Raw genomic sequence first — 24,392 nt, forward strand, 5'->3', positions numbered from 1 at the left:
TACACCTTGGAGATCTTTCCATATCAGCACTTTTGGATACACATGTCCACTGCAGGTCCTTGCTTCCCTACTCACACAGTGTTTGCAATACTTCATGAAGAAAAAATTCCAACAGACTAACCAGAGTACAAGGCAAGAATGTATGGAAACTGCCAATCACTTACACCATGGAACAGGATGACAGAAGGAAAGGGCAATCCATAGTTCTTCCTTTTAGTCTTTCCTCACTCATTAGTAAGCCAAAGGTAGAGAATAATGGTACAATGTGCCTATATCAAGAAACAAAATTTTAGAAATTAAATTAGATTTTTGCAACACTATTTTGGTAATAATGAAATGTAAATGCATATACACCATATGAGATACAAATTGTGTCAATGATCGAAAGATCATTATGCATACATGTTAAATGTTCTTATATTTTCATTTTAAAATTGGCATTGTACAATATGAAGATGTATAGTAAATTCATGCTAACAATTTAAATTTTTAGTTTTTCTTGTTTAGAATTATGTTAAATAGCAAATAAAAAACAAAAATACTATGAAAGTTGAAAAAGAAACCACAGAAGGGAAACCACAGACTAGATAACATTTTAAATTAGACAAAATTTATTTTTTATTTTAGTGCCTTTGAATGCCACTTTCCTCCTGCTCCTTGAACTGGGGGCTTCATACTTTCATTTTGCACCGTGCTCTGCAAGTTTTTTTGCTGCTCTATTTATCATCCTAAAAACTGAGAGGAAGTTGCACTGTAGTAGAGCCCAGGAGATTTTCAGTTCTTGCCTTTCAGTAGCATGGCAGAGATTGATAGTTGTTTGTCCTGTAACTATTCTTACCTTCTTCCTTACTAACAGCACCACTGTTTTGTTCAGGATAACAATGGGCCTTGTTAAATATTAGTATTTTTAAACAGGGCACATTGGATTTACCAAACTCTATTGTATAACAAGAAACCAAATGACCCAGGTCTGGCCAATGACGTAAGTGAAAGTTTACTAGATGGGGCTTGTGAAAAAGTTATTTTCTTGATTTAAAAAAAAAAAAGAGAAAGCAGCCTCAGTTGGCAAGTACCTTCTTCCTCACCTTTCTTTCTTTTTTCAACCTTAAAGATATATGTGATCCCTGGAAATATGAAACCATCTTGTGAAAAAGAGGATGAAAGCTACATGCTAAGAACAGCAAAATTGAAACACAGAAAGCTGCCCCCCCCCCCCGAGCTGCCTAGTAAGTGAAGCTTACTTATTTGGGTAAGTCACTGTACCCAGGTTTCTGTAAGGAAGGTACTGGAATGTTTAAGCCCATATGATAACTGAAGACAAAATTTTGAGCACTTGCTGAAAGCAGAGATTAGAAACTATAAGCCCTTCCTCATACTCTCTCCCTACATACATAAATTAAAACTCTGGGAAGTTGGGACACCTGGGTGGCTCAGCGGTTGAGGGTCTGCCTTCAGCTCAGGGTGTGACCCCAGGATCCGGGATTGAGTCCCACATCGGGCTCCCTGCAAGGAGCCTGCTTCTCCCTCTGCCTATGTCTCTGTTTCTCTCTCTGTGTTTCTCATGAATAAATAAATAAATCTTAAAAAAAAAAAAAAACCTCTGGGAAGTTGTGTATCCTCAATGAAAGGATAAATTAGACAAAATGTACCCCCTAGCACACCAAGAGGACAGAGAAGCTTCTCTGTCATGGCATGAACTCTGAAAAGAGAGGGAAAATGGTCTTCCAAGAGAATGTATCATCATGATTTGTGTTCCAGGAGGTTTGGGTTTCAAATTTACAATATCTGAATAATCCTGGAACTTCTAAGTCCAGAAAGAAATTCATATAAAAATTGGTCTCTGGCCAGGGATAACCACAAGGATCTGTGACAGAAGCAAATTTTTTTTTAAATTACTAAAAATTAGTTCATTTTTTTTCAAAAAGAAGCTACAAGACATAAAAGGAATCATCAGACATGACAAACAACAGTATTAGATTCCTGGGCAGCCCCGGTGGCGCAGCGGTTTAGCGCCGCCTGCAGCCCAGGGCATTATCTGGAGACCCTGGATCGAGTCCCACGTCAGGCTCTCTGCATGGAGCCTGCTTCTCCCTCTGCCTGTGTCTCTGTCTCTCTCTCTCTCTGCATCTCTATGAATAAATAAATAAAACCTTAAAAAAAAAAACAACCAGTATTAGATTCCTAATCACAAAAGATTGCATCTGTATGATACCATTTATGTAGTTTAAAATATAAACTAGTAGAGTTCCATATATATAATCAGTGAAGATATAAAACACAATAGATTTAATTAAGCTAATTTAAGAATAGTGATTAACTCTTCAGAAAGAGAGGCAGGGAAAGAATGTCAAAAAACAAAATTAAAATTAAAAAAAAAAAAAGATGAAGAACTGATCCAGATTCAAGGATTGAGCAACATGACAGCTGGGTGCAACACCTGATCTTGGCTTGGGTGCTTTTGCTATAAAAACATTATTGGAATAATTGGCAAAGCTTGAAAGAGCTTTCTGGCAAAGGATGTAGAGAAGTTTTTGTACTATTTTTGCAATTTTTTGTTGGTGTGAAATTATTTCAATATAAGACAATTATTTTTTAAAAAATAAGAAAGATGGGTTCCAGTTCAACATGGTGATGTAGGAAGATTCTTAACTCACCTCTTCCCACAGACATACCAAATCTACAGCTACTTATGGAACAATTTCCTCTGAAAAAAAACTAAAGCCTGGCTAAGCAGCAACTACACATTGGGTAGGTAAAAAAGCCACATCAAAGCAGGTAAAAGAGGCAAGGACACAATCTTGCCATAAGTTGCCATAAACCTCACCTGAAGTGTGGAGACCTATAGTCAGGAGGGAAATTCAAAACCTGGAGCTTGTCCTTGAGGAGCAGAATTTGAACCCATATCCAGCATCCCAACTTTTAAGATCTGCACTTGAGAGATGAACCCCCAAAACATGGAGCTTTGAAAACCAAGAGAGTTCACACCATAAGACTGTAGCAATCTAAGAAACAGCTCTCAAAGGGCTCACATCATGCTTAGACTCAACCACCCAGAGCCCAGCTCAGAAGCAGCTGGTAGCACTCAGACTTTAAGTGAAAAAGATTCACCTGCTTATATGAAGCATTGGCCTGAGGGGCAGACATCTAATTTGATACACTTAAGAGCCTGCTGAAACCCTCTCTGGGGAAAAAGACTGGTGGGCAGCATTGTCACACTCTTCCACTGCCTTGCTCTAGCCAACAGGCACAATCTCTTTCTTTTTTCTTTTTCTAGTGGATGCTATATTTACATTCTTCCTAGGGGCCTATGGAGCTACTCAGGGAATTTACCCAGTGGATGCCATCTTTGTACTCTCCCTCTGCCTTGAAACAGCTTGCTATCATCTCCCAGAAAAAACCTCCCATAATACTATGGAGCCCCAATTCTTGTGATTACTGCCCAGAGGCACCTCTAGATTGTCTAGCTCTGGTAGCCAACAGGGCTTATGCTTACAATCCCAAAGGACTATGCATACTTGCATACTTTAATAGCTGAAGATAGATGGTCTATCTTCCAATTAGCCTGAATCTAGGTGCTGGTTGAGATCCTCCCCTTTGTGACACCAACAGGTTTTGGCATACCCTCAGCTACCGGGAGCTATTAAAAATATAATAGGTAGCTTAGACAATTACAAAGGTCTGAGAGAAAACCAAGAGCTAAGGCAGGGTTGAATGGCAACAGTCATCTCCTACACAAGGCCACCACTTCAAGACTGGGAGAGGTAGATATTTCTTCTAATACAGAGAAACTAAGTCAAAAAAAATGAAGAAACAGAAGAATATGTTCCAAATAAAAGAACAAGATAAAACATCAGGAAAAAAAAAAAACCTTAATGAAGCAGGGGTAAGTAATTTATCAGATATAGAGCTCAACATAATGGTCATAAAGATGTTCACCAAACTTGGGATAAGAATGAATGAACACAGTGAGACTTCAACAAAGAGATAGAAAATACTAGAAAGTACCAACTAAAAGCCACAGAACTGAAGACTACAATAACCAAACTTAAAAACAGACTAGAGTGGTTCAACAGCAGGCTAGATGAACAAAGTAAAAGTTTCAGTTAGGGACCCTTGGAGGTGGCTCAGTGGTTGGGTTAGATCATGATCCTGGGATCAAGTCTCCAATCAGACTCCCCACAAGGAGCCTGCTTCATCCTCTGCCTATATCTCTGCCCCTCTCTCTGTCTCTCATGAATAAATACATAAAATCTTTTAAAAATTTTTTCAGTTAATTTGAAGATAGGACAGTGGACTTCACCCAATCAGAACAGCAGAAAGAAAATATAATGAGGAGGAGGGGCAAGATGGCGGAAGAGTAGGGTCCCCAAATCACCTGTCCCCAACAAATTACCTAGATAACCTTCAAACCATCCTGAAAATCTACGAATTCGGCCTGAGATGTAAAGAGAGACCAGCTGGAACGCTACAGTGAGGAGAATCCGCGCTTCTATCAAGGTAGGAAGACGGGGAAGAAGAAATAAAGAAACAAAAGGCCTCCGAGGGGGAGGGGCCCCGCGAGGAGCCGGGCTGAGGCCGGGGCGAGTGTCCCCAGGACAGGAGAGCCCCGTCCCGGAGGAGCAGGAGCTGCACCAACCTTCCCGGGCGGGCGGAAAGGGGCCCGCAGGGAGGTGGAGCAGGACCCAGGAGGGCGGGGATGCCCTCGGGCTCCCTGGGACACTAACAGACACCTGCGCGTGCAGGGGAGTGCTCCGAGCTCCCTAAGGGCTGCAGCGCGCACGGCGGGACCGACCGGAGCAGCTCGGAGGGGCTCGGGAGCGGCTCCAGGGAGGGGGCTGCGGGGCGGGAGCGCAAATCCAACAGCGCAGGCCCCGGAGCACAGGGCGCCGGGACACAGCCCAGGATCCGGCCTCCCCCCGGGACAGGCAGAGGCCGGGAGGGCCCAGGACAGCAAGGACGCTCCTGCCCCGAACTGAGCAGATCAGCGGCCCCGCCCCGGAGCCTCCAGGCCCTGCAGATGGAAAGCCGAGAGCCCCGAGCCCGAGCCCCGTAGTTCCTGCGGAGGCTGAATCCAGGCTTCTAGAGTTGCCATAGCAACTGCAACTGTTCCTCCTGAGACCTCACGGGGTAAACAACCCCCGCTGAGCCCTGCAGCAGTCAGGGGCGGAGCAGCTCCCCCAAGTGCTAACACCTGAAAATCAGCGCAGCAGGCCCCTCCCCCAGAAGACCAGCTGGACGGACCAGTTCCAGGGGAAGTCAAGGGACTTAAAGTCTACAGAAATACTCCCCCGTGTTTTTTTTTTCTTTTCTTTTTTCTTTTCTTTTTGATTTCTGATTGCTTCCCCCACCCCCCTTTTTTTTTCACTTTCTTTCTTTTTCTTTCCCTTTTTCTTCTCTTCTTTCCTTTTTCTTTTCTTTTTCTTTTTTCTTTTTCTCTTTTCTTTCCTTCTCTCTCTTTCTCTCCTTTTCCCAATACAACTTGTTTTTGGCCACTCCGCACTGAGCAAAATGACTAGAAGGAAAACCTCACCTCAAAAGAAAGAATCAGAAACAGCCCTCTCTCCCACAGAGTTACAAAATCTGGATTACAATTCAATGTCAGAAAGCCAATTCAGAAGCACTATTATACAGCTACTGGTGGCTCTAGAAAAAAGCATTAAGGACTCACGAGACTTCATGACTGCAGAATTTAGATCCAATCAGGCAGAAATTAAAAATCAACTGAATGAGATGCAATCCAAACTAGAAGTCCTAACGACGAGGGTTAACGAGGTGGAAGAACGAGTGAGTGACATAGAAGACAAGTTAATGGCAAAGAGGGAAACTGAGGAAAAAAGAGACAAACAATTAAAGGACCATGAAGACAGATTAAGGCAAATAAATGACACTCTAAGGAAGAAAAACCTACGTTTAATTGGGGTTCCCGAGGGCGCCGAAAGGGACAGAGGGCCAGAATATGTATTTGAACAAATCCTAGCTGAAAACTTTCCCAATCTGGGAAGGGAAACAGGCATTCAGATCCAGGACATAGAGAGATCCCCCCCTAAAATCAATAAAAACCGTTCAACACCTCGACATTTAATAGTGAAGCTTGCAAATTCCAAAGATAAAGAGAAGATCCTTAAAGCAGCAAGAGACAAGAAGTCCCTGACTTTCATGGGGAGGAATATTAGGGTAACAGCAGACCTCTCCACAGAGACGTGGCAGGCCAGAAAGGGCTGGCAGGATATATTCAGGGTCCTAAATGAGAAGAACATGCAACCAAGAATACTTTATCCAGCAAGGCTCTCGTTCAAAATGGAAGGAGAGATAAAGAGCTTCCAAGACAGGCAGGAACTGAAAGAATATGTGACCTCCAAACCAGCTCTGCAAGAAATTTTAAGGGGGACTCTTAAAATTCCCCTTTAAGAAGAAGTTCAGTGGAACAATCCACAAAAACAAGGACTAAATAGATATCATGATGACACTAAACTCATATCTGTCAATAGTAACTCTGAACGTGAACGGGCTTAATGACCCCATCAAAAGGCGCAGGGTTTCAGACTGGATAAAAAAGCAGGACCCATCTATTTGCTGTCTACAAGAGACTCATTTTAGACAGAAGGACACCTACAACCTGAAAATAAAAGGTTGGAGAACCATTTACCATTCAAATGGTTCTCAAAAGAAAGCAGGGGTAGCCATCCTTATATCAGATAAACTAAAATTCACTCCGAAGACAGTAGTGAGAGACGAAGAGGGACACTATATCATACTTAAAGGATCTATCCAACAAGAGGACTTAACAATCCTCAATATATATGCCCCGAATGTGGGAGCTGCCAAATACTTAAACGAATTATTAACCAAAGTAAAGAAATACTTAGATAATAATACACTTATACTTGGTGACTTCAATCTAGCTCTCTCTACCCTTGATAGGTCTTCTAAACACAACATCTCCAAAGAAACGAGAGCTTTAAATGATACACTGGACCAGATAGATTTCACAGATATCTACAGAACTTTACATCCAAACTCAACTGAATACACATTCTTCTCAAGTGCACATGGAACTTTTTCCAGAATAGACCACATACTGGCTCACAAATCGGGTCTGAACCGATACCAAAAGATTGGGATCGTCCCCTGCATATTCTCAGACCATAACGCCTTGAAATTAGAACTCAATCACAAGAAGAAGTTTGGAAGGACCTCAAACACGTGGAGGTTAAGGACCATCCTGCTAAAAGATAAAAGGGTCAACCAGGAAATTAAGGAAGAATTAAAAAGATTCATGGAAACTAATGAGAATGAAGATACAACTGTTCAAAATCTTTGGGATGCAGCAAAAGCAGTCCTGAGGGGGAAATACATCGCAATACAAGCATCCATTCAAAAACTGGAAAGAACTCAAATACAAAAGCTAACCTTACACATAAAGGAGCTAGAGAAGAAGCAGCAAATCGACCCGACGCCCAGCAGAAGAAGAGAGTTAATTAAAATTCGAGCAGAACTCAACGAAATTGAGACCAGAAGAACTGTGGAACAGATCAATAGAACCAGGAGTTGGTTCTTTGAAAGAATTAATAAGATAGATAAACCATTAGCCAACCTTATTAAAAAGAAGAGAGAGAAGACTCAAATTAATAAAATCATGAATGAGAAAGGAGAGATCACTACCAACACCAAGGAAATACAAACGATTTTAAAAACATATTATGAACAGCTCTACGCCAATAAATTAGGCAATCTAGAAGAAATGGACGCATTCCTGGAAAGCCACAAACTACCAAAACTGGAGCAGGAAGAAATAGAAAACCTGAACAGGCCAATAACCAGGGAGGAAATTGAAGCAGTCATCAAAAACCTCCCAAGACACAAGAGTCCAGGGCCAGATGGCTTCCCAGGGGAATTCTATCAAACGTTTAAAGAAGAAATCATACCTATTCTACTAAAGCTGTTTGGAAAGATAGAAAGAGATGGAGTACTTCCAAACTCATTCTATGAGGCCAGCATCACCTTAATTCCAAAACCAGACAAAGACCCCACCAAAAAGGAGAATTACAGACCAATATTTCTGATGAACATGGATGCAAAAATTCTCAACAAGATACTAGCCAATAGGATCCAACAACACATTAAGAAAATTATTCACCATGACCAAGTAGGATTTATCCCCGGGATGCAAGGCTGGTTCAACACTCGTAAAACAATCAATGTGATTCATCATATCAGCAAGAGAAAAACCAAGAACCATATGATCCTCTCATTAGATGCAGAGAAAGCATTTGACAAAATACAGCATCCATTCCTGATCAAAACTCTTCAGAGTGTAGGGATAGAGGGAACTTTCCTCGATATCTTAAAAGCCATCTACGAAAAGCCCACAGCAAATATCATTCTCAATGGGGAAGCACTGGGAGCCTTTCCCCTAAGATCAGGAACCAGACAGGGATGTCCACTCTCACCACTGCTATTCAACATAGTATTGGAAGTCCTAGCCTCAGCAATCAGACAACAAAAAGACATTAAAGGCATTCAAATTGGCAAAGAAGAAGTCAAACTCTCCCCTTTCGCCGATGACATGATACTCTACATAGAAAACCCAAAAGCCTCCACCCCAAGATTGCTAGAACTCATACAGCAATTTGGTAGCGTGGCAGGATACAAAATCAATGCCCAGAAATCAATGGCATTCCTATACACTAACAATGAGACTGAAGAAAGAGAAATTAAGGAGTCAATCCCATTTACAATTGCACCCAAAAGCATAAGATACCTAGGAATAAACCTAACCAAAGAGGTAAAGGATCTATACCCTAAAAACTATGTATGTAGAGGAGAACACAGGCAACACCCTTTTTGAACTTGGCCACAGTAACTTCTTGCAAGATACATCCACGAAAACAAAAGAAACAAAAGCAAAAATGAACTATTGGGACTTCATCAAGATAAGAAGCTTTTGCACAGCAAAGGATACAGTCAACAAAACTCAAAGACAACCTACAGAATGGGAGAAGATATTTGCAAATAACATATCAGATAAAGGGCTAGTTTCCAAAATCTATAAAGAACTTATTAAACTTAACACCAAAGAAACAAACAATCCAATCATGAAATGGGCAAAAGACATGAAGAGAAATCTCACAGAGGAAGACATAGACATGGCCAACATGCACATGAGAAAATGCTCTGCATCACTTGCCATCAGGGAAATACAAATCAAAACCACAATGAGATACCACCTCACACCAGTGAGAATGGGGAAAATTAATAAGGCAGGAAACAACAAATGTTGGAGAGGATGTGGAGAAAAGGGAACCCTCTTACACTGTTGGTGGGAATGTGAACTGGTGCAGCCACTCTGGAAAACTGTGTGGAGGTTCCTCAAAGAATTAAAAATAGACCTGCCCTACGACCCAGCAATTGCACTGTTAGGGATTTACCCCGAAGATTCAGATGCAATGAAACGCCGGGGCACCTGCACCCCGATGTTTCTAGCAGCCATGTCCACAATAGCCAAACTGTGGAAGGAGCCTCGGTGCCCATCGAAAGATGAATGGATAAAGATGTGGTTTATGTATACAATGGAATATTACTCAGCCATTAGAAACGACAAATACCCACCATTTGCTTCAACGTGGATGGAACTGGAGGGTATTATGCTGAGTGAAGTAAGTCAATCGGAGAAGGACAAACAGTGTATGTTCTCACTCATTTGGGGAATATGAATAATAGTGAAGGGGAATATAAGGGAAGGGAGAAGAAATGTGTGGGAGATATCAGAAAGGGACACAGAACATAAAGACTTCTAACTCTGGGAAATGAACTAGGGGTGGTGGAAGGGGAGGAGGGCGGGGGGTGGGGGTGAATGGGTGACGGGCATGGAGGGGGACACTTGACGGGATGAGCACTGGGTGTTATTCTGTATGTTGGTAAATTGAACACCAATAAAAATTAATTTATAAAAAAAAAAAGAAAATATAATGAAAAAATGGGAAGATAGCTTATGGGCCTTGGGGAACAACATCAAAAGACTAACATCCTCATTATAGGAATCCCAGAAAGAGAAAAGAGAGATAAAGGGATAAAAAATTATTTGAAGAAATAATGCCTGAAAACTTTTTTAACCTAGAGAAGTAACCAGATATTCGGATCCAGGAAGCCCAGAAAGTTCCAAATAAGATGACTCCATGGAGACCCATACTAACAGATATTATAATTAAAATGTCAAAAGTCAAACACAAAAAAGAGAATCTCAAAAGCTACAAGAGAAAGACAACTTGTTATGGACAAGCAGATGTTTTTTATAAAAACTTTGCAGGCCAGAAGGGAGTGGCATGATTCAAAGTACTGAAAGAAAAAAACTTCCAACCATGAATACATGAATAGTTATCATTCAGAACTGAAGAAGAGGTAAACAGTTTTCTAGACAAGCAAAAGCTTAAAAAGTACATTATCACCAACTGGCTTTACATAAAAGGGCAGATGGATTTCTTCAAGCTGAAAAGAAAAGGTGCTAATTAATAACAAGAAAACATATGAAAGATATCTCACAGGAAAGGTAATAATACAGTAAAGGTAATGGTACTAACTTACAAAGTTAGTATAAAGGTTAAAAGAAAAAAGCGTGGGGGGGGGCAAGACAGCGGAGGAGTAGGGTCCTCACCTCACCGGGCCCCACCAACTTACCTGGATAACTTTCAAACCATCCTGAACACCTACGAACTCAACCTGAGATTTAAAAAGAGAACAGCTAGAATGCCTCAGAGAGAAGGGTTTTTCGCTTCTAGCAAGGTAGGAAGGTGGAGAAAAAATAAAAAAGAATCCAGTGGGGGAGGGGGCCCATGAGGACCTGGGCTAAGGGGGTGGTGAGAGCCTGGGGACAGGGGGGCCCCCAGCCCCGGAGAAGCGGGAACTTTAAAAATCTGCACTGGATTCTTCCCCGAGGGAAAGGCGCTCAGCAGGAAAACCCGGCAGGACCGCAGAGGGGACAAGAACACCTCCAGTCTCTCGGGGTCGCCTGAGGAGGGGCGAAGGGGGAGAGAGGCCCACACACCCCGGGCCGAGCTCAGTAAAGGGCTGGAGCCCACGCCCGGGGGTCCTGGGGAGAAGTCGGTGGGTCAGGGGGGGCTCCGGGGGGAGGAGGTTGCACCCTGCTGCCTTGGGGGCTCCCAGGAGCGTGATCCCAGGGTCCCGGGGGACACGGCCCAGGATCCTGTGTCCCCCCCGGGACAGGCAGAGGCGGGGAGGGCACAGGACAGTGGGGAGCTCCTGCCCCAGGTGCCCCCAGGCTGTGTGGATCAGCGCCCCCCCACCCCGGGAGCACCTAGGCCAGTGCGGACTGGGAGCTGCGGTGGTTACTGCGGGAGCTGACTCAAGGGCTGGGGACCTGGCCACCGTCAGTGGTGGTGTTCCTCCTGGTATCACCCTGTGCCTGGGAGTGATCTCCCAGGGGTCTCACGGGGTCAACAGCTCCCACTGAGCCCGGCACGGGCGGGGCGGGGCAACTCCCCCAGGTGCACACACCTGAGAGTCAGCACAGCAGCCCCTCCCCCAGAGACCAGCTGGAGGGGCAGGGCCAAGCAGTGCTGGAAAGCTCCAGGGGAAGTCGAGGGATCTAAGTATATAGAACCAGAGGGCACCCCTCCTATTTTTTTTCCTCCTTTTTCCAGTACAACTTGTTTTTATATCAGAATGTAAATTTCCTATTTATTTCTCTTTTCCCACCTTAAATATGATATTTTACCTCCACTTCATTTTTAAGATTCTTCCTTTTTGACTTTCATATTTCAATGACAGGTCCTAGAGGATTTTCCACCTCTAGATTCCCTTCAACATACTCAACTTAATTTTGGGAGATATATAAGATTTTTTTGTTTTGTTTTGTTTTTTGTTTTCTCTGGCTCATTTTGTTCTACAATGGCAGAAGTTAATACTTTTTAAAACATGACCAGCATGCACCCAGAACCTAATGGTGCTGGTTCATTCTGTGAGATTTCTCATTCCCATTCTGCTGTGCCCCCCCACTTCTACAAGTATTTCTGGTTTATATAAATTTGGGACTGAGCATCTTCTAACACACAGAACTTAATATACTCAGAAACAAGAGGATCACCCTCTAGAACCCCTCAAGCAGACTACATATTCCCTCCACTACAACTTTGTCACCACCACCACCTCCCAGTCCACCCTGGTTTTTTTTCTTCGGTTTTTTTTTTTAATTTTTTTTTTTTCTCTTCAGATTCTCGGCCTTTTACTTCTTACTACTTTAAAGTTTGGTTTTCACTTTAGTGGTCCTTTTGTTTTATTTAATTCTGATCTTTGTATTAAATTCTGGTCTCTGACCTCGGCAGAATCATCTAGGGTGAAATTTACTTAGGTTGTGGTTGATATTCTTGACTCAGCCCACTCATACAGCCACTCTGCATTGAGCAAAATGACTAGAAAGAAGAACTCACCTCAAAAGAAAGAACCAGAAACACATAATTTGGATTACAATTCAATGTCAAAAAGCCAATTCAGAAGCACAATTATAAAGCTACTGGTGGCTCTGGAAAAAAAGCATAAGGGAATCAAGAGACTTCATGACTGCAAAATTTAGATCTAATCAGGCTGAAATTAAAAATCAATTAAATGAGATGCAATTCAAACTGGAGGTCCTAATGACAGGGTTAATGAGGTAGAAGAAAAAATGAGGGACACAGAAGACAAGTTGATGACAAGGAAGGAGGCTGAGGAAAAAAGAGAAAAACAAAAGACCATGAGGAAAGGTTAAGGGAAATAAATGATAGCCTCAAAAGGAAAAATCTACATATAATTGGGGTTCCAGAGAGTGCCGAGAGGGCCAGAGGGCCAGAAAGCATATTTGAACAAATCCTACCTGAGAACTTCCCTAATTTGGGGAGGGAAACAGGCATTCAGATCCAGGAGATGAAGAGGTCCCCCACAAAATCAATTAAAACCGTTCAACACCTCGACATTTAATAGTGAAACTTGCATATTCCAAAGATAAAGAGAAAATCCTTAAAGTAGCAAGAGACAAGAGATCCCTAATTTATATGAGGAGAAATATTAGATTAACAGCAGATCCCTCCACAGAGACCTGGCAGGCCAGAAAGGGCTGGCAGGATATATTCAGGATACTAAATGAGAAGAACATGCAAGCAAGAATACTCTATCCAGCAAGGCTCTCATTCAGAATAGGAGGAGAGATAAAGAGCTTCCAAGATAGGCAGAAACTGAAAGAATATGTGACCACCAAACCAGCTCTACATGAAACATTAAGGGGGTCCCTGTAAAAGAAAGAGGAAGCCCAAAGAAATAATCCACAAAAACAGAGACTGAATAGGTATTACGATGACACTAAATTCACATCTTTCAATAGTATCTCTCAACGTGAATGAGCTAAATGATCCCATCAAAAGATGCAGAGTTTCAGACTGGATAAAAAAGCAAGACCCATCTATATGCTGTCTACAAGAGATTCATTTTAGACCTAAGGACACCTCCAGCCTGAAAATGAAAGGGTGGAGAACAATTTACCATCAAATGGTCCTCAAAGAAAACTGGGGTAGCAATCCTCATGTCCAATAAATTAAAGTTTGTCCCAAAGACTGTAGTAAGAGATGATGAGGGACACTATATCATACTTAAAGGGTCTATCCAACAAGAATACCTAACAATCATGAATATTTATGCCCCTAATGTGGGAGCTGCCAAGTATATCAATTAATAACCAAAGTAAAGAGACACTTAGATAATAACACACTAATAGTAGGAGACATCAACATGGCACTTTCTGAAAATGAAAGATCTTCTAAGCACAACATCACGAAAGAAACAAGAGCTTTAAATGATACACTGGACCAGATGGATTTCACAGATATATACAGAACTGTGCATCCGAACACAAGTGAATACACATTTTTCTCAAGTGCACATGTAACTTTCTCCAGAATAGACCACATACTGGGTCACAAATCAGGTCTCAACTGACACCAAAAGATTGGGATTGTCCCCTGCATATTTTCAGACCATAATGCTTTGAAACTAGAACTCAATCACAAGAAGAAATTTGGAAGAAACTCAAACATGTGGAGGTTAAAGAGCATCCTGCTAAAAGATGAATGGGTCAACCAGGAAATTAGAGAAGAATAAAAAGATTCATGGAAACTAATGAAAATGAAGATACAAACATTCAAAATCTTTGGGATACAGCAAAAGCAGTTCTAAGATGGAAATACATAATACAAGCATCCCTCAGAAAATTGGAAAAAACTCAAATACACAGGCTAGGCTCACACCTAAAGGCACTGGAGAAAGAACAGCAAATAAAACCTACACCAAGGAGAAGAAGAGAGTTAATAAAGACTAGAGCAGAACTCAATGAAATAGAGACCAGAAGAACTGTAGAACAGATCAACAAACCAGGAGTTGGCTCTTTGAAAGAATTAATAAGATAAACTATTAGCCATCCTTATTAAAAAGAAAAAAGACTCAAATTAATAAAATCACAAATGAAAAAGTAGAGATCACAACCAATACCAAGGAAATACAATTTTAAAAACGTATTATAAGCAGCTATATGCCAATAAATTAGGCAATCTAGAAGAAATGGACGCATTTCTGGAAAACCACAAACCACCAAAATGAACAGGAAGAAATAGAAAACCTGAACAAGTCAATAACTAGGGAGGAAATTGAAGCAGTCATCAAAAACCTCCCAAGACACAAAAACCCAGGGTCAGATGGCTTCCCAGGGGAATTCTATCAAATGTTTAAAGAAGAAATAATATCTATTCTACTAAAGCTGTTCCGAAAGATAGAAAGGGACAAAATACTTCCAAACTCGTTTTATGAGGCCAGCATCACCTTAATTCCAAAACCAGACAAAGACCCCACCAAAAAGGAGAATTATAGACCAATCCCCCTGATGAACACAGATGCAAAAATTCTCAACAATATACTAGCCAATACGATCCAACAGTACATTAAGACGATTATTCACCATGACCAAGTGGGATTTATCCCCAGGATGCAAGGCTGGTTCAACACTTGTAAAGCAATCAATGTGATAGATCATAACAAGAGAAAAAACAAGAACCATATGATCCTCTCAATAAGATGCAGAGAAAGCATTTGAGAAAATACAGCATCCATTCTTAATCAAAACTCTTCAGAGTGTAGGGATAGAGGAAACATTCCTCAGCATCTTAAAAGCCATCTACAAAAAGCCCACGGCAAATATCATTCTCAATGGGGAAACACTGAGAGCCTTTCCCCTAAGATCAGGAACAGGACAGGGATGTCCACTCTCACCACTGCTATTCAACATAGTACTAGAAGTCCTAGCCTCAGCAATCAGACAACAAAAATAAATTAAAGGCATTCAAATTGGCCAAGAAGTCAAACTCTCCCTCTTTACAGATAACATGATACCGTACACAGGAAACCCAAAAAACTCTGCCTCAAGATTGCTAGAACTCATACAGCAATTCGGCAGTGTAGCAGGTTACAAAACAATGCCCAGAAATCAGTGGCATTTCTATACACTAACAATGAGACTGAAGAAAGAGAAATTAAGGAATCAATCCCATTTACAATTGCACCCAAAGCATAAGCTACCTAGGAATAAACCTAACCAAAGAGGTAAAGGATCTATACCCTAAAAACTACAGAACACTTCTGAAAGAAATTGAGGAAGACACAAAGAGATGGAAAAATATTCCATGCTCATGGATTGGAAGAATTAATATTGTGAAAATGTCAATGCTACCCAGGGCAATTTACACATTCAATGCAATCCCTATCAAAAGTGCCTTGGCCTTTCTTCAGAGAGTTGGAACAAATAATCTTAAGATTTTTGTGGAATCAGAAAAGATCCCGAATAGCCAGGGGAATGCTGAAAAAGAAAACCAGAGCTAGGGGCATCACAATGCCGGATTTCAAGTTATAGTACAAAGCTGTAATCCTCAAGACAGTGTGGTACTGGCCCAAAAACAGACACATAGATCAATGGAACAGAATAGAGAACCCAGAAATGGGCCCTCAATTCTATTGTCAACTAATATTCAACAAAGCAGGAAAGACTATCCACTAGAAAAAGGACAGTCTCTTCAATAAATGGTGCTGGGGAAATTGGACAGCCACGTGCAGAAGAATGAAACTAGACCATTCTCTTACACCATACACAAAGATAAACTCAAAATGGATGAAAGATCTGAATGTGAGATAAGAATCCATCAAAATCCTAGAGGAGGGGCAGCCTGGGTGGCTCAGCAGTTTAGTGCTGCCTTCATCCCAGGGCCTGATCCTGACAACACAGGATCGAGTCCCACATTGGGCTCCCTGTGTGGAGCCTGCTTCTCCCTCTGCCTGTGTCTCTGCCTCTCTCTCTCTCTCTCTCATGAATAAATAGGTGAAATCAGAAAGAGAAAGAAAGAAAGAAAGAAAGAAAGAAAGAAAGAAAGAAAGAAAGAAAGAAAGAAAGAAAGAAAGAAAGAAAGAAAGAAAAATGAAAAGAAAAAGAAAAAGAAAAGAAAAATGAAAAGAAAAAGAAAAAGAAAAGAAAAGAAATCCTAGAGGAGAACACAGGCAACACCCTTTTTGAACTTGGCCACAGTAACTTCTTGCAAGATACATCTATGAAGGCAAGGGAAACAAAAGCAAAAATTAACTATTGGGATTTAATCAAAATAAAAAGCTTCTGTACAGCAAAAGAAACTGTCAACAAAAATAAAAGACAACCTACAGAATGGGAAAAGATACTTGCAAATGATATATCAGATAAAGGGCTAGTATCCAAGATCTATAAAGAACTTATTAAACTCAACACCCAAGAAACAAACAATCCAATCATGAAATGGGCAAAGGACATGAACAGACATTTCACCAAAGAAGACCTACACATGGCCAACAAGCACATGAGAAAATGCTCCACATCACTGGCCATCAGGGAAATACAAATCAAAGCCACAGTGAGATACCACCTCACACCAGTGAGAATGGGGAAAATTAAGACAGGAAACAACAAATGTTGGAGAGGATGTGGAGAAAGGGGAACCCTCTTACACTGTTGGTCGGAATGTGAACTGGTACAGCCACTCTGGAAAACTGTGTGGAGGTTCCTCAAAGAGTTAAAAATAGAGCTACCCTATGACGCAACAATTGCACTGCTGAGGATTTACCCCAAAGATACAGATGCAGTGAAAAACTGAGACACCTGCACCCCAATGTTTATAGCACCAATGTCCACAATAGCCAAACTGTGGAAGGAGCCTCAGTGTCCATTGAAAGATGAATGGATAAAGAAACTGTGGTCTATGTATACAATGGAATATTACCCAGCCATTAGAAATGACGAATACCCACCATTTGTTTCAACATGGATAGAACTGGAGGGTATTATGCTGAGTGAAGTAAGTTAATTGGAGAAGGACAAACATCATATGGTCTCATTCATTTGGTGAATATAAAAAATAGTGAAAGGGAGTAAAGGGGAAAGGGGAGAAAATTAAGGTGAAATATCAGAGAGGGTGACTCTGGGAAACAAACAAGGGGTAGTGGAAGGGGACATGGGAGGGGGGATGGGGTGACTGGGTGACTGGCACTGAGGGGAGCACTTGACGGGATGAGCACGGGGTGTTATACTATATGTTGGCAAATCGAACTCCAACAAAAAAAATATATATCCAAAAAAAAAAAGAAAAATTAAAAGTAACTATAACTACAATAATTAGTTAAGGAACACACAGGATAAAAAAATGTAAAATGTGATATCAAATACATAAAACAAGGGCGAAGGGAAGGACAGTAAAAATGTAGAGCTTTAGCATGCAAACAAACTTAACTTGTTATCAACTCAAAATAGACTGCTATATATATGGGTTATTATATGTAAGCCTCATGTAACCACAAAGGAAAATCCCATAGTAGATACACAAAAGATAAAGGAACCTAAGCAGACTAAAGAAAGTCAAACCAGAAGTGAGAGAGCAAGAGAAGAAAAAAGGAACAGATGGGAACTACAAAACAGCAAGAAAATAACTAACAAAATGTCATAAGTACATAATTATCAATAATTACTTTAAGTGTAAATGGAATAAATTCTTCAACTATAAAATCTAGAATAGTTAAATAGGTAACAGAACAAGAGCCATTTCATATGCTTCCTACAAGAGACTTCAGATGTAAGAACAAATAAGACTGGAAGTAAAAGGATGAAAAGGGAATTCTATGCAAACGAAAGCCAAACAAACTGGGGTCACTATATTTACATCAAACAAACTAGGTTTTAAAGTAAAGACTATAATAAGAGACAAAGGGCATTACATAATGACAAAAGTCAATCCAACAAGATAATTTAATATTTGTAAATATTTATTAATCCAGTATAGGAATACCTAAATACATAAAGAAAATGTTCATAGACCTAGAGGGAGAAATAGACAGCAATACAATAATATTTGAGGACTTTATTACCCCATTTACATCAGTGGATAATCCAGACAGAAAATCAGTAAGAAATATTGGCTTTAAATGACACATTAGGGACAGCCCGGGTGGCTCAGCGGTTTAGTGCCACCTTCAGCCCAGGGCGTGATCCTGGAGACCCAGGATCGAGTCTCACATCGGGCTCCCTGCATGGAGCCTGCTTCTCCCTCTGCCTGTGTCTCTGCCTCTCTCTCTCTCTCTCTGTCTCTCATGAATAAATAAAATCTTTAAAATAAATAAATAAATAAATAAATAAATAAATAAATAAATAAATAAATAAATAAATAAATAACACATTAGACCAGATAGACCTAACAGATTTATATAGAATATTCCACCCAAAAGCAACACAATACACATTCTTCTCAAGAAGACAGGGGTACATTCTCCAGGACAGATCATATGTTAGGCCACAAAATAAGTCTTAATAAGTTTATGAAGACTGAAATCGGGATCCCTGGATGGCGCAGAGGTTTGGCGCCTGCCTTTGGCCCAGGGCCCGATCCTGGAGACCCGGGATCGAATCCCACGTCGGGCTCCCGATGCATGGAGCTTGCTTCTCCCTCTGCCTGTGTCTCTGCCTCTCTGTCTCTGTGACTATCATAAATTAAAATTAAAAAAAAAGACTGAAATCATATCAAGTATCTTTTCTGAACACAATGATATGAAACTAAGAATCAATTACAAAAAGAAAACTGGAAAATTCATAAATATGTGGATATTAAAATGCTACTAAACAACCAACTGGTCAAAGGAAAAATCAAAAAATGCTTTGAGACAAATGAAAATGGAAATACAACTGACCAAAATGTATGCACTGCAACAAAAAGAGTTCTCACAGGTAAATTCATAGTAATAAATGCCTACCTAAAAAAAAAAAAAAAAAAAAAAAGAAAAGAAAAAAAAAACTCAAAACAATTTAACTTTACATTTCCAGGAACTACAAAAAGAAAAAGAAACAAAACCTAAAGTTAGGGCAGCCCCGGTGGCGCAGCGGTTTAGCACCGCCTGCAGCCCAGGGTGTGATCCTGGAGACCCTGTATCGAGTCCCACATCAGGCTCTCTGTATAATGCCTGCTTCTTCCTCTGCCTGTCTCTGCCTCTCCCTCTCTCTGTCTCTGTGAATAAATAAATAAAATCTTAAAAAAAAATTTTAAAAAAAAACCTAAAGTTAGTAGAAGAAAGGACATGAAGATCAGAGTGGAAATAGAGACCAAGAAAACAATAGAAAAGATCAATGAACATAAAAGCTGCTTCTTTGACAAGATAAACAAAATTGGGAAATGTTTAGCCAGACTTACCAAGAAAAAGGGAAGACTCAACAAAAGTCAGAAATGAAAGAAGAGATGTCACAACTAATACCATGGAAATACAAAGGATTACAAGAGACTACTAAGAACAATTATGTGCCAACAAACTGGATAACCCGGAGGAAATAAATTCCTAGAAACATACAACCTACCAAGACTAAATAATGAAGAAACAGAAAATCTGAACAAACTGATTACTTAAAAGGAGATAGACTCAGTCATCAAAAACCTCCCAACAAACAGAAGTCCAGAGTCAGACAGATTAGATTCAGTGGAGAAGTCTATCAAACATTCAAAGTACAGTTAATACTGATCCTTCTCAAACTCTTCCAAGAAATAGAAGAAGGTATGCTTCCACACTCATTTATAAAGCCAGCCATTACCCTAATACCAAAACAAGACAAGGATACCACAAGAAAAGAAAATTACAGGTCAATATCCCTAATGAACATAAATGCAAATTCCTCAACAAAATATTAGCAAACCAAATTCAACAATACATTAAGGATCATATACCATGTTCAAGTGGGATTTATTCCAGGATGCAAGGATGGTTCAACATCTACAAATATATCAATGTGATATACTACATTAACAAAATGAAGTGTAAAAATCATATGATCATATCAATAGATGCAGGAAACATTTGACAAAATTCAACATCCGTTCATCATTGAAACCCTCAACAAAATAGGTTTTCAAGAAACATATCTCAACACAGTAAAGGTCATATAAGAAAAACCTATGGCTAACATCATAGTCAATGGTGGAAAACTGAGAGCTTTCCCCCCTAAGATCAGGAACAAGACAAGGATGTCCACTTGCCTCACTTTTACTCAACATGGTACTGTAAGTCCTAGCTACAGCAATCAGACAACAAAAATAAATAAAAGGCATCCAAATTGACAAAGAAGTAAACAGTCACTATTTGTGGATGACATATTATACATAGAAACCCTAAATACTCCACCAGAAAACTGTTAGAACAAAGAAATTCAGTAGATATGCAGTATACATAAACAATATACAAAAATCTGTTGTTTCTAAACAATAATAATGAACTAACAGAAAGAGAAATTGAGAAAACAACTCCATTTACAATTTCATTAAAAAGAATAAAGTTAAAGTACCTAGTGATAAATTTAACCAAGGAGGTGAAAGATCCGTATATTGAAAACTATAAGACATTAACAAAAGAAACTGAAGAAGACACAAATAAATAGAAAGATATTCCATGCTCATGGATTGGAAGAATCAGTATTGTTAATATGTCTAAATTACCCAAACAACATACAGATTCAATACAATCTCTATCAAAATTCCAATGACATTCTTCACAGAACTGGAACAGACTATCATAAAATTGGTATGGAACACAAAAGACCCTGAATAGCTAAAGCAATCTGAATAAGGAAGAACAAAGCTGGAGGCACACTCTCTGATTTCAAACTGTATTACAAAACTATAGTAATCAAAATAGTATAGTATTGTCAAAACACAAACACATAGATCAATAGAACAGAACAGATAGCCTAGAAATAAACCCACACATATATGGTCTATTAATTTATGACAAAGGAGCCAAAAAGAATGCGGAAAGCATAGTCTTTCCAATAAATAGTGACAGTAAAATTGGACAGCCACATGTAACAGAATGAAACTGGGCCACTATATTACAATACACACAAAAATTAACTCAAATGGATTAAAGACTTGTATATAATACCTGAAACCATAAAACTCATAAAGAAGACATGAGCAGTAAACTCCTTGACATAGATCTTAGTGATGATTTTTTTTAAATCTGACACCAAAAGTAACAAAAGCAAAAACAAACAAGTGGGGCTATTTCAAACTAAAAAGCTTCTGCATAGCAAGGAAAACATCAACAAAATCAAACGGCGACCTACTGAATGGGAGAAAATATTTGCAAGTCATATGTCCGATAAGAGGTTAATATCCAAAATAAAGAACTCACACAATTCAATAGCAAAAAAAAAAAAAAAAAATCCAATTAAAAAATGGGCAGAAAATCTAAGTAGACATTTTTCCAAAGAAAATATTCAGAGAGCCAACAGGTACATTAAAAGATGCTCAACATCATTAATCATTAGGGAAATGCAAATCAAAACCACTACTTCACACCTACTAGACTGGCTATTTTCAAAAGACAGGAAATGACAAGTGTTGGTGAGTTTGTGGAAAAAAGAGAACCACTGTGCACTACTGGTGCAAATGTAAATTGGTGCAGCTACTCTGGAAAACAGTATGGAGATTCTCCAAATGTAAGTGTAAATTGGTGCAGCTCCTCTGGAAAACAGTATAGAGATTCTCCAAAAAGAACTACTATATGATCTAGCAATTCCACTCCTGGGTATTTACCTGAAACAAATGAAAACACTAACTCAAAAGATATCTGCACCTCCATGTTCCTTCATTACAGTATTATTTATAACAGCCAAGATACTGAAATAACCTAAGTGTCCATCAATGGATGAATGGATAAAGAGAATACGTGACCTATAACCCAGAATATTATTCAGCCATAAAGATAATAAAATATTGCCATTTGTGACAACATGGATGGACTTATTGTGCTAAGTGAAGTCAGAAAGACAAATACCACATATCACTTATATGTGAAATTTCCACATTTTATCCTAATGGGAGTGGCAAAATTTTACAGTAGGGTTTGCAGAGTGTGAAAAGGAGTTAATTAGGAAGTAAAGCATTTCAAGGCAATTATAACAGTTCAATGGAAAGGGGCAATCATGCATTGGTATTGGCATCCACCTACAAGTTTGTGCAATTTTCCCTAACAATGCTTGACAGTTTGAGAGCATACAGAGAAAACATTCATTTCATAATATAGGTTGATGGGTCAGAAGGATACAGGGAACTGAGAATGCTGGTGAGAGTTAAAAATCAGTAGGAACCCTGGGTAGCGCAGCGGTTTGGCGCCTGCCTCTGGCCCAGGGCGCGATCCTGGAGACCTGGGATCGAATCCCACATCGGGCTTCCGGTGCATGGAGCCTGCTTCTCCCTCTGCCTGTGTCTCTGCCTCTCTCTCTCTCTCTGTGACTATCATAAATAAATAAAAATCAAAAAAAAATTAAAAAAAAAATCAGTAGGATAGTAATGAGCCACCGGCCTGCAGGCTTTGATGATAGTAAGAACACACTAAATGAGCAAAGGCATCAGAGAGATCAAATGAGAGGGAATTTTGGTCAAAAATAAATTTCTAAATTCAAGATTTCAAGATAGCAGAGTACAGGGTGAATTATGGCAACAGAATTTTAATTGGCCTTTCTACCTGTCTTTGCCCTTCCCCCGTTCATTATCCACACTGCCGAAAACATATTTTCAAATAAAAGTCTCATCATCTCTCCCCACCCTCAAACTTCAATCCTCCAGATGGATTCAATCAAAAGCCAACCGAAAAGTCTTAATTATCACCTCTATTACCCCGTTAGTTAATATCCCCTTCCTCTCACTCTTGCCCAATCCTTTTTTTTTTTTAATTTTAAGATTTATTTATTTATTTGAGAGAGAGAACACATACAAGTTGTGAGGAAGGGCAGAGGGAGAGAGAATTCAAAGCAAACTCTCCAAGGAGCTTGGAGCTCTCTGGAAGGTTTGATCTAAATGAGTCTTATATCATGACCTGAGCCAAAACCATGAGTCCAACCCTCAACCTACTGAGCCATCCAGGTACCCCTCCCACCATTCTTATTCAAACTTTCATAGTTCTAGTTTTCACATTGTGTTTTACTTTACGAGTCTGTCTTCCCCACTAGATTCTGAATTCCTTAAAAGCTGGAACCAAGTTTTAATCTTCTTTTAATCCATATTTCAACAGCCTTCCTGATATATTCAACTCTGGTATTTCTTGTTTACTCATCTTTAATGACGGTTTCTTTGAGGAAACTTTTTTCTTTTCAAATTTTTATTTAAATTCTAGTTAATATATAGTTTATATATTAACTATATAACTATGTAGTTAGTTAATATTAGTTTCAGGAGTAGAATTTATTGACTCATCAGTTATATATAACACCCAGAGCTCATCATAACAAGTGCCCTCCTTAATAGTCCTCATCCATTTGGCCCATCCCCCCTACCTGCCTCCATCAACCCTCAGTTTGTTCCCTATCTTTAAGAGTCTCTTATGGTTTGCTTCCCTCTCTTTTTTGTTCTTCCCATTGGTTCATCTGTTTTGTTTCTTAAATTCCACATACGGTATTTGTTTTTCCCTGACTGATTTATTTAGCTAGGCATAATGCATTCCAGCTCCAACCACATCATTGCAAATGGCAAGATTTCATTCTTTTTGATGGCTGAGTAATAATAGTCCACCGTATATGTATCACATCTTCATCCATTTATCAGTCGAAGGACACCTGGGCTCTTCCATAGTTTGGCTATTGTTGATAATGCTGTTATAAATATCAGAGTAGGAGCACCTGGGTGGCTCAGCTGGTTGGGCAACCCGCTCTTGATTTCAGCAGGCCATGATCTCAGTGTTGTGGGAATGAGCCTGACATTGGCTCCAGGTTCAGTGTGGAGTCTGCTTGTCCCTCTTCCTCCCCACCACTGGTGAGCTTT

General features: G+C 39.9%; 1 long non-coding RNA gene across 1 annotated transcript in view; it reads right to left on the bottom strand.

Annotated features, from left to right (window-relative positions):
* Positions 1 to 24,392, bottom strand: part of LOC129519291 (uncharacterized) — a 41,033-nt gene that overhangs the window by 13,178 nt on the left and 3,463 nt on the right. Inside the window, exon 2 of the long non-coding RNA XR_008666390.1 lies at positions 165 to 269. This is a non-coding gene — a long non-coding RNA (uncharacterized LOC129519291). The remainder of the gene's footprint in view (positions 1 to 164; positions 270 to 24,392) is intronic.

Source organism: Nyctereutes procyonoides, unplaced genomic scaffold, assembly GCF_905146905.1.
Source record: "Nyctereutes procyonoides isolate TBG_1078 unplaced genomic scaffold, NYPRO_anot_genome, whole genome shotgun sequence".
Classification (NCBI taxonomy): Eukaryota; Metazoa; Chordata; class Mammalia; order Carnivora; family Canidae; genus Nyctereutes; species Nyctereutes procyonoides.